The sequence below is a fragment of the Rhinopithecus bieti genome, unplaced genomic scaffold, assembly GCF_001698545.2.
Source record: "Rhinopithecus bieti isolate Rb0 unplaced genomic scaffold, ASM169854v2 scaffold_12155, whole genome shotgun sequence".
NCBI lineage: Eukaryota > Metazoa > Chordata > Mammalia > Primates > Cercopithecidae > Rhinopithecus > Rhinopithecus bieti.
In genome coordinates, this window is record NW_016807423.1 from 3325217 (window position 1) to 3337242 (window position 12026).

At 44.1% G+C, this 12026-nt stretch overlaps 1 protein-coding gene and 1 pseudogene across 11 annotated transcripts in view; both read right to left on the reverse strand.

Moving 5' to 3' along the window:
• The window catches only part of ST3GAL3 (ST3 beta-galactoside alpha-2,3-sialyltransferase 3), a 243850-nt gene that overhangs the window by 230255 nt on the left and 1569 nt on the right, over positions 1-12026 (reverse strand). The window lies entirely within an intron of this gene.
• On the reverse strand, positions 2151-6427 carry LOC108535606 (hsc70-interacting protein-like; annotated as a pseudogene).

Consider the following 12026-nt stretch of genomic DNA (forward strand, 5'->3'; position numbering starts at 1 on the left):
AAAAAAAAAAAAAAAAAAAAAGATTTAATGATGATATAATTATTTGTTCTATTCTTGTATGTGTAAAACACATCATCAGAAAATATAGGCCGGGCACGGTGGCTGACGCCTGTAATCTCAACACTTTGGGAGGCTAAAGTGGGTGTATTACTTGAGTTCAGGAGTTTGAGACCAGCCTGGGCAACATGGCAAAACCCCATCTCTACAAAAAAATACAAAAGAAAAAAAAATTACCAGGGCATGGTGGTGTGCACCTGTAATCCCAGCTACTCAGGAGGCTAAGACTTGAGCCCAGGAGGTCAAGGCTGCAGTAGCTGTAATTGCATCCCTGCACTCCAGCCTAAGCAATAGAGCAAGGCCCCATCTCAAAAAAAAAAAAAAAAAAGAAAGAAAAGAAAAGGAAATATAAACGTTACCTTTCCTTGCTATTATTTCTGAAACTTTACATGTTTTAGGCCTATGCAGTAGTTCCATATTGTTTATCTCCTCATATATTTTTTTAGAAAGGAAAGACATATTTTTGAAAAACTATGCTGGACTATTGTAAAGTAACTATGCTAGAACTATGCTAGCAGCTATGCCATCTTAACAGTCCCAGCAAAAGCCATTATTACACTCCTGAGTAGAGCAGTGGGCACACAGGGAGTGGTGCCTGCTCTCAAGGAGCAGAGTGATGCATGCAGTTATGGTATAAACAAGGAATAGATGTTATGAGATTATGGCAATTAATAACTGTCTGGGAGGCTCAGGAAAAGCTTCAGAGGCGCTGCCTGAATTAAACTGACTGGGAAGCTGAAGCAGAAGGGCAGGAGAGGGATTATAAGCCATGCTAAGGAGCCTGAAATTTATCCCATTGGCAATGGGGAACCACGTACATAGAGAAACGACATAAATCTGTTTTAGAAAGGCTGCTTGTGTAGCAATATGGAGAACAGACTGGAGAAGGCTAAGCACAGAGCAAGAAGAGGCCATTATAACAGCCCAGCTCATTTGCCCTCAGAGGGCATGTACACCTTGAAGGGCACTCAAAGTGATTCAGCAGGGTATTGGAAGAAAAATACTACAACTCCCATTTATAAACTTCTCTGGCATTTAATTTCATGGACACCGGCCTCCTAAGTCCCTGAGTCAGATGTCTGTGGCACATGAGGTTCAGGAAGACTCCTCAGAAGTATGAAAATTCCACAGCGTGGAGTGTGTGGTACTGCCACTCACTCATTCACGTCCTAATGTAGAACGGTTCATGCAGTACAGATGACATCAATATGGTTAGTTTCGTAAAAATTGGATGTTAAAAAGTTTTTTTATGGAACACTTCATAAATTTGTGTGTCATCCTAATCTTCTCTTTATCGTTCCAATTTTAGAATATGTGCTGCCAAAGCAAGCCCGTAATAGGATATTTTAAATAGGATCATAACTAAACTTGACAATGAGACAGTGAGAAACTCTGAAACGTGCACCATGAAGAAGTTTTCCAGTTATCATCTGGCCAAGTGCTTATAAGAGTTTTAGAACTTAAATAACAGTTACGTATTTTCTTCTACAAAATGTTGCTGTTCTCAGTTTCGTGACCTTTCCTGGGATGGCAAATGTAAGTAGCATGGCACCTAGCAGATACTCCAAATAGACACACAGCTGCCCTTCCAAGATAAACATCTATTTCGGTTGATGCAAAATTGTGGTTTCTGCCATTAATATTATCAAAGGCTAGAAACTAGCTGTTTTTTATTTTTTTATTTTTTAAAAATTTTTTTTATGTTTGCCTCGCACATAATAACTTTTATTTCACTCAAATTAAGCAATAATCTTCCATACATATCTTCCCTGCCCAATTCAAAAAAAAAAATCCAAATGATTAGTAAAGAAAATATAGAATCAACAGACCCTTTAAATTTGTTTTAAATATTTTGAATATTTAAAAGTGGTTTAAGTTGTAATTACTAGTAGGAAAAACATGACCTGAAAGAATATCCCAATGGCAAACGACTGTAAAATGCTTCAGCTAATTGGGGAGAGGGGTAGGGATTATCCTTCAAAGCACCCCAGCTCGTCTTGATGAGAAGGTCAGAGGTTACACACTGGTTTTGTATTATTGCGACATCCATAAGGTGATCTAGGTTGCTTTTCCTTCAGCAAGGGCTTTATTTATCAGAAGGCATTACGCTTGACCTCAATTGGCTGACAATACTGATGAGATTCTAACCTTTGGTTGCTCTGGTATTTTGACATATTGCTGGTTCTGAGCCACAATCCTGGAAGGCCAACCATGACTTCTGGATCCTGCATGGCTGCAAGAACCTCTGGATCACTAAGAATTTCATTGAGTCCAGGCATTCCAGGCCATTCCGGCATGGCCCCTCCCATTCCAGGCATTTCCTTCTGGGAAAACTACCAGGCATTCCCCAGGAAAGCCACCTGGAAAAGAGCATACCTGAGCTCCTGACTGTCCTCTGGCTTCTCCTACCTCCTGGGCTTCTCATGCTTCTTCTCGAGCCTTCTTAACTTCGTTCTATTCTTTCTTTGATCTCTCGCTCTTCACGTTTTCTCCATACTTTCTCCGATGTTCTGAATTTTCTGTTCTGTGCCCTAGGTTGAACTTCTTTCAGCATTGCACTAGCCATCTTCATCATAATCCAATTTACAACAAGGGCAAGATCATGGGCTGCTTCTTCCCAGTGGCCTAGAAGTCTGTGTGCTTTCCTCGCACTTGTAAGGCTGAGCTGAATCAGGATTATCTCAATGGCTCTGTCACAGTCTGGATAGCAGGCATTTGGCTTCTGTAATTTGATGAAGACACTGGCCTTCTTGGCATACAAAATGGCCAAGCGAGGATCACGCTTGATGGCATCTGTGAATAATCAATGGCTTTCCTGGAGTCACCATCATTTTGGGGCTTCAATAGCAAGCCACTTTTTTATCATTTGCCTGATCCATCATTCCTCCGTTATTCTGCATTTTCATCTCCCATTTCTTGAGGAGAATCATGGTCTGGTTCAATCACACCTTCTTTATCAATTTCTAGATCACTTTCCTCACTTGGATGTTCATCTGCCTTTAAGTCTCCTCCACTTCTTACTATCAGGTTTTTCTTCCTTGGTATTTTCTCTGATTTAGCTTTCTGACTAGCAGGTGGTACTTTACCCCCATGTCTCCACCCACTCTCTCAGGAAGCCGAATTTTCCTCCGGTTGCAGCTCGGATCCTACTTACACATTTTCACAAAGGCCCGAAGCTCGTTCACTTTGTGGGGTCCATGGTAGAGAGGTGGTGGGTGAAGCTGGGGGACTACGGCCCTGTTCCAGGCCCAGGCGCTGGCTCGGCGTGACCGCGCAGAAAGGGGCGGCTGCCAACTAGCTGTTTTTTAAAGAAAACTGTTGAGTGTATTTTGAAAATAGATGTTTTTAATGTTTCCATCCTTATGTTGTTACCAAAAGAATACAAAAGTCACACAAAAACTCATTATCTATATACCAGCAGTTCTCAAAGTGTAGTCCAAGGACCCTCAAGGGTCCCCAAGACCCTTTCAGGGGGTCCACGAGTTTAGAACTATTTTCACAATAATTCTAAGACATTATTTGCCTTGTTCATTCTCGTTCTCTCATGAGTGTCCAGCAGTTTTCTAGAGGTTACATAACATGATGAGGTGACCACGATTGTTCTCCCAGTTAACAGTATGTGTGCTTGTGGGTTACTGTGATTTTTGAGACAGGGTCTCACTCTGTCACCCATGCTGAAGTGCACTGCCATGATCACAGCTCAGTGCAGCCTCAACCTCCTAGGCTCAGGCAATCCTGCTATCAGCCTCCCTAGTAGCTGGGACTACAGGGATGTGCCATCATGCTTGGCTAATTTTTTAATTTTTTGAAGAGATGTAGTCTCACTATGTCACCCAGGCTGAACTTTTTTTTTTTTTTTTTAGACAGAGTCTCACTTCGTCCCCCAGGCTGGAGTGTAGTGGCATGATCTTGGCTCACTGCAACTTCTGCCTCCCAGGCTCAGGCAATCTTCCCACCTCAGCCTCCCAAGTAGGAGATACCAGAGGAGTGTGCGACCATGCCTGGCTAACTTTTTTTGTATTTTTGGTAGAGATGGGGTTTCACCATGTTGCCCAGGCTGGTCTCAAACTCCTGAGCTCAAGCGATCCCCCCACTTTGGCCTCCCAAAGTGATGGGATTATAGGCGTGAGCCACCGCACCCAGCCAAGAACATTTTTTATCATTTTTTTGTACTCAGTGATTTTTAAAACATTAAATATCGACAGACAATACTCACAAAGATGAAAGTTATTTGGGAATACTCAATAATTTTTAAACTTTAAGGGAATCCTGAGACTAAAGAGTCTGAGAACCACCGCTACATACTTTAAATCCTCAGTAACAGAATTTCCTGACTTGTTTAACATATTCCAAACAAAAGGGTTCAGTGTTAAAAATACATAAACATGCCACCTTTCAGTTACTTTGCAAGAAAAACTGACATCAAGGAAGAGGAAATTTATGATATACAGACAAATAATAGGCCAAGGCAGTAGATGACATTTCATCAGAGTAACATAAATTAAGTCCTACAGGAGTTCAGAGAGGAAGAACTCATGTCAAGCCAGGATGCTCAGATAAAGAATCTAATGGAGAATAAATATGAACTAAACTTCCATTATCATCTTTAAAAAAATCATCAGAAGATGACTGAGGAGGAGCAAAATTTCTGGGAGAAGTCAACAATGACAGGCCAAGGAGAAGTGTGTATGTTTTAGCAACCTCATCCAGTGAGAATTTTTTTTTTTTTTTTTGAGACGGAGTCTCGCTCTGTCGCCCAGGCTGGAGTGCAGTGGTGCGATCTCGGCTCACTGCAAGCTCCGCCTCCCGGGTTCACACCATTCTCCTTCCTCAGCCTCTCGAGTAGCTGGGACTACAGGCGCCTGCCACCACGCCCAGCTAATTTTTTGTATTTTTAGTAGAGATGGGGTTTCACCATGTTAGCCAGGATGGTCTCAATCTCCTGACCTCATGATCCGCCTGCCTCGGCCTCCCAAAGTGCTGGGATTACAGGCATGAGCCACGGCGCCCGGCCTACTTTTTGTATTTTTAATAGAGACGGGGTTTCAACACATTGGCCATGTTGGCCCCGAACTCCTAACCTCAGGTGATCTGCCCGCCTCAGCCTCCCAAAGTGCTGGGATCACAGGTATGAGCTACTGCACCCGGCCCATATGGTATTCTTATCAACTGTCTCTTTTTGATCTCAGAGTAATTCCCTTATGCCTAACACTCCCAGCCCAGCATCATCACTTAAAATGCATTATCCTTGTTAGTATAATGGTGAGAAAAAGAATAAAATAAATGCATAAATAAAACCACAACGTGGCGGGGCGTGGTGGCTCATGCGTGTAAACCCAGCACTTCGGTAGGCAGAGCCAGGCAGATTGTTTGAGCCCAAGAGCTCGAGACCAGCGTAGGCAATATGGTGAAACCACATTTCTACAAAAAATACAAATAATTAGCTGGGTGTGGTGGTGCGTGCGTGCCTGTGGTACCAGCTATTTGAGAGGCTGAGGTGGGAGGATCACCTGAGCCTGGGAGGTTGAGGCTGCAGTGAGTCATGATCATATCATGCCAGTGCACTCCAGCCTGGGTGATAGGGTGAGGCCTTGTCTCAAAAAAAATAAAAAAAAAAAAAAAAAAAAAAAAAAATTTAAAACCCCAATGTTGGCATTTTTTTTTTTTGTTTTTTTTGAGGCGGAGTCTCGCTCTGTCGGCACCAAGAGCTTGATGCAGTGGGCGCGATCTGCCGGCTCACTGCAAGCTCCGCCTCCGGGTTCATCGCCATTCTCCTGCCTCAGCCCTCCTGAGTAGCTGGGACTACAGGCGCCTGATACCACGCCCGGCTAATTTTTTTGTATTTTTAGTAGAGACAGGGTTTCACCATGTTAGCCAGATGGTCTCAATCTCCTGACCTCGTGATCCACCCGCCTCGGCCTCCCAAAGTGCTGGGATTACAGGCGTGAGCCACCACGCCCGGCCAATGTTGGCATCTTTAGGCGGTGAGATTTAAGACTAGTGATCACCTACCATGAACCAGGTAATATACTAAAGATTAGAAATATTACAACTGTTATTTTTATTGTTAAACTATTGTTTGTACATATCTACTAATAGCACAAGACCAGGCTTTTTGTATCTATTCCCTCCAATCCTCAGAGCAACCTTGCAAGGTAGGAACTTTTGTGCTCGTTTTCCAAATTTGAAAACCAAGAAGACATGAGATTCTGAAGCCTATCTAAGGTGACACAATAGAAACTGGTAAGGCTATTACTGAAATCCTGGTCTGCTGCTCATCTAGCCCTAGGAAGCACACAGACATGTCCCTCACATATTGCAGCAGCCTAACCAGCCTTCCGTTCAGTCTCACCTCATTCTAACCTCTCATCCTGCATAAATGTTTTATGACTCTTGTGTAGTAGGCATGGTACTACGGCTGCAAACCTCAGAACTCCCCACGTGAGGGAAATAGCTATTCACTCTTCTGCCTCTTCCACACAGTGATGTTCCTGAAAGGCGAAGCTGATAAAATCTCTATCCTCGAATCTTTCAGTGGCACCTAATCACCTTCAGGATAAAGCTCTAATTCCAGAACTCACAAAGACCTTCACATCTATTCTTGACCGATTTCTGCAGCCTCATTTCCTACACACTCCCCAAACAGGCTCTGTACTCCTGCCACACCAGTGTCTTTAGAATGTAGCCACATTCATTGCTTCTAGGCCACGGCACACATTGTTGCCTGTGAGAAAAGCCTTTTAAACCCATATCCACCCAGCTAGTAACTACTGATTTCTCAAGATGTAGGTCAGATGTGAACTTCCTTAGAAAACCACTACTCTCAAGCCTGTAATCCCAGCACTTTGGGAGGCCGAGACGGGCGGATCACAAGGTCAGGAGTTCGAGATCATCCTGGCTAACACGGTGAAACCCCGTCTCTACTAAAAAATACAAAAGCTAGCCGGGCGAGGTGGCTGGCGCCTGTAGTCCCAGCTACTCGGGAGGCTGAGGCAGGAGAAAGGCGTAAACCCGGGAGGCGGAGCTTGCAGTGAGCTGAGATCCGGCCACTGCACTCCAGCCTGGGTGACAGAGCGAGACTCCGTCTCAAAAAAAAAAAAAAAAAAGAAAACCACTACTCATATTCCCCACGATATCAGGTGCGCTTTTAGAAGATCCCACAAGACCCTCAACCACAGCCCTTGTTATAATGTATTCTAACTGCATCTGGTTATAACGTATTCTTTACTTGCTTCTGGTCCTACTAGACTGCAGGCTCTTTGAGGCTAGGGACACGTCCTTCATACCTATCAAGCCACCACCTAGCACAGAGCCTGGCAGAGCTCATGTTCAGTATACATTTGTGGAATGATGAGAGCACCTGGTCTAGTAGGAGAGACAGAAATGTATACAATCACATAAAATAATAAAAATGTAAAAATAAGATACAGTAGGGATGCTGTCCAAGGGAGAAAAAAGGTGGGGAAATCCAGGGGAACCCTTTTACCTGTATCTCTGAGGGTTCCTTACCTGATTTCTCAAGTTTCTTCTAATCTTGCTGCAGCTGGTTAGAAGCACTCTGATCATGAGTGCTGACTTTGAACCACGTACTCTGCAAAGCATTTTACATGAACTGACTTGTTTCTCACCACTGCCCAATGCATTTCACTGATGAGGAAACTGAGGCTCAAAAATAAGATTCCTGCTTAATGTCAGACAACTATTAATAGTGGAAGACCCAAGATCTGAACCCAAATCTTCTGTCTCCTGAACCAGGGCTCCAACCGGTACTGTTTCTACTGTCTCAAAAGTTTTCACCTCCTCCCCAAATACCAAGTTGGCTAGGTTCAATTAAACCAGTAAGGTTAAACTAAGATTTTTTTTTTCTTTTTTTTTTTTCAGACGGAGTCTCGCTCTGTCGCCCAGGCTGGAGTGCAGTGGAGCAATCTCGGCTCACTGCAAGCTCCGCCTCCCAGGTTCACGCCATTCTCCTGCCTCAGCCTCCCGAGCAGCTGGGACTACAGGCGCCCACCACCACACCCGGCTAATTTTTTGTATTTTTAGTAGAGACGCGGTTTCACTGTGTTACCCAGGATGGTCTTGATCTCCTGACCTCGTGTTCTGCCTGCCTTGGCCTCCCAAAGTGCTGGGATTATAGGCGTGAGCCACCGCACCTGGCCTCAACTAAGATTATTTTTTAATTTTCACCATTTGAGTGAAAATGCACCTAAAATTATTACACGTTTCCTGATTTCTTATAAATTGAATACCTTGAATATAATTTAACTTTTATTTTTTGCTATCTCAGAACCACTGCTGTATTTGTTACTAAGAATGCTGTGACACAGTAAGTTTTGTAAAAGACATTCTTCAGGAATGACTGTGTTATAACTGGGATGTAACAGATTGCCCTTGTATCAACACCCTTGGCCTGTGAGCACTTACGAGTGCTTGTATGAGTTTTGACTCTGAATCTACCACTACCCCATGCCTAGCTAGAGCTATCATTTCTTGCTACTGTCAATGTTTGCCTCTAGCAGCCCATCTGATGTGCTACCTCTAACCTTCAATGGGCTGTGATACCACAGATGAGGTAGCAATCGTTAGTGCTATGCACCAGATATTTCTGGCTCTTTGCTTCCCAGACATATGCTAACACTGAAATTCTCTAACCTTCTTTAAAGTTAGGCATGGCTGTGACTTACTTTGGCTAACAAAAATGTGAATGAAAGTGACACGTGCCGGCCAGGCGCGGTGGCTCAAGCCTGTAATCCCAGCACTTTGGGAGGCCGAGACGGGTGGATCACGAGGTCAGGAGATCGAGACCATCCTGGCTAACATGGTGAAACCCCGTCTCTACTAAAAAAAATACAAAAAACTATCCGGGCGAGGTGGCGGGCGCCTGTAGTCCCAGCAACTCGGGAGGCTGAGGCAGGAGAATGGCGTAAACCCCGGAGGCGGAGCTTGCAGTGAGCTGAGATCCGGCCACTGCACTCCAGCCTGGGCGACAGAGCGAGACTCCGTCTCAAAAAAAAAAAAAAAGAAAGTGACATGTGCCATAGTGGGACAGAAACTTGAAAAGCCAGTGTCCACTTGACCACTATCTTTTCATTTAATCAAAATGGTCATGGCAGTAAAGATGAAGTTTCTATCAGCCTCAGTCCCTAAGTGACTATGAAGAGTTTCCTGTACACTCATGCTGGACACGTCACATGAATGAGAAGTCAAGTTTTGTTCTGTTACGCCACTGAAGTCTTGAGGTTTTTGTTAGTGCAACCTAATCCAAGCTATCTATATCAATACAGATCTCTCAGTAAGGGATTCTCTCACATAAACAACTTTATTTATAGATTTTAATGACAAACATTTTGTTTGGATAAAGAATTATCTTTGCGTCCATCCTGGTTCAAAGCTATTTTCAATATAAAATATATTTGCCAAGTACCTACTATGTACAAAGTTGGATGATGAAGAGGACAGTCTATGTCTTGAATAGATTCAGTCTTATATTGTGGGTAGAAGCAGCATTTAAGGCAGTTATCGCAAAAAGGCAAGACTCTAATGTTATGGTGGTTTAAACTTTAAACTTAAAGAGGAGAGACGGCCGGGCGCGGTGGCTCAAGCCTGTAATCCCAGCACTTTGGGAGGCCGAGACGGGCGGATCACGAGGTCAGGAGATCGAGACCATCCTGGCTAATACTGTGAAACCCTGTCTCTACTTAAAAAATACAAAAAACTAGCCGGGCGACAAGGCGGGCGCCTGTAGTCCCAGCTACTCGGGAGGCTGAGGCAGGAGAATGGCGTAAACCCGGGAGGCAGACCTTGCAGTGAGCTGAGATCTGGCCACTGCACTCCAGCCTGGGTGGCAGAGCAAGACTCCGTCTCAAAAAAAAAAAAAAAAAGAGGAGAGACATCTCATCTAGATGGGAAGAGAAGTACAGACAAGCTTCACAAAGGAAGTTCTGTATCAAATGGCCCTGAAACATACCTAAGAACAATTAGGGTCAAGGAGACTACTTAAGATAGAAAAAGCCAACATGAGCAAAGATACAGAGCACAAACAGCAAAGCACAAAGAGCAAATAGTTCCACTGACCTGGAAAATATGAGAATGGCAAGAAATCAGTTTGCCCACATTGCCCATGCCAGGCTGGTCTGTGCCTAACCCAACAGATAATGGGGAGCCATTCAAAGTCCTGGCTGGAGAAGTGACAAACTTGGAAGTGATGGCAGTACAGATAATAGAGGGGAGGAAGGAAAAAAATGTTAGGGGGTTTCTGTGGTAATTCACAGGAATGGTCCAATGGCCCCAAATAAGTGTGATGACAGTAGGAGTGAAAAGAAGCAGATGCCAGACTGGGTACGGTGGCTCACGCCTATAATCCCAGCACTTTGGGAGGCCAAGGTGAGCAGATCACTTGAGATCAGGAGTTCAAGATCAGCCTGGCCAACATGGTGAAATCCTGTCTCTATTAAAAATACAAAAATTAGTCGGGCGTGGTGGCACATGCCTGTAGTCCCAGCTACTCAGGAGGCTGAGACAAGAGAATTACTTTAACCCGGGTGGTGGAGGTTGGAGTGAGCAGAGATGGGGCCACTGCACTCCAGCCTGGGCAACAGAGAGAGGCTCTGACTCAAAAACAGAAGCAGATGCCAGAAACAGTGTGGAAGTAGGGTCAACAAGAGCTGGCACCCAACCAAAAACACAGGGGAGAAAAAAAGAAGAAAAATAAGAATAAATTTAAGGTACAGCTTCTGGGTTGAGAGAACTGTTATTCCAAGTAGCTGAGGTGAATCAGAAAAGCGACAATGGGCTAAGTGTGGTGGCTCACGCCTATATTCCCAGCACTTTGGGAGGCTGAGGTGGAGGATTTCTTTTTTTTTTTTTGACTGAGTTTCACTCTTGTTGCCCAGGCTGGAGAGCAGTGGCGCGATCTCAGCTTACTGCAACCTCCCAGGTTCAAGCGATTCTCCTGCCTCAGACTCCCGAGCAGCTGGGATTACAGGCGCCTGCCACCACCCCTGGCTATTTTTTGTATTTTTTTTTAGTAGAGACTGGGTTTCATCATGTTGGCCAGGCTGGTCTTGAACTCAAGGTGGGAGGATTTCTTGAGCCCAGGAGTTCAAGACCAGCCTGGGCAACATGGCAAGACCCTGTCTCTACAAAAAAAAATTTTTTTTTTTTTTAATTCACCAGGTCACCTGCCTGTGGTCCCAGCAAATTGGGAGACTGAGGCAGGAAGACTGCCTGAGTCCACGAAGTCAAGGCTGCAGAGAGCCATGTTCACTGCACTCCAGCCTAAGTGACAGAGGGAGACCCTGTCTCAAAAAAAAAGAAAAAGTGACAATGGTAAGTAAAGTGTTACCGTATTCCTGATAGTTACCTCCAGCTTCCTTGGAAATAAATTCTATTACTTGGGAATAAATTCTATTACTTGTCCATACAGGACAAAAGTACCTCTTGGATTAATGCCATCAGCCCACCTTTTGTGCAACCTCATATCCTGCTTTTTCTGCTAAGAAACTCCCTGGAACCACCCATGAGCATCTCAGGTTCCCCTGCACCTTTGCCATCCTCACTTTTTCATCTGCTCACTTCTTCCTCTTCATCCAGCCGGGCCTACCCACTCTTCATGACCCAATTCAAGCCTCAGCTTCCCTGTGAAACCTTCCTCAAACACACTGATTTCTCCTTTTCCCGGTTTCTCATAGTACCTACCATCTTGGAATTCTAGAGACCACATCATAGTTATCACTGTCATGTGTGTGCTTTATTCCCTTAACTATATTATAGGCCCATTAGAACAAGTTTCTTATCTTAAATGGTTTTGAGTTTCCCCTCGGTCAATGCCTTGCATAAAACATATACTCAAGAGGCGTTCCATTGATTGATACAAAGTCTGTTAGTCTCTAAGAACATGAATGCCTTGTTTCATCATTAATATTTTATTTTTATTAAGCCATGGTTAGACAGACACGTGAAATGAAGAG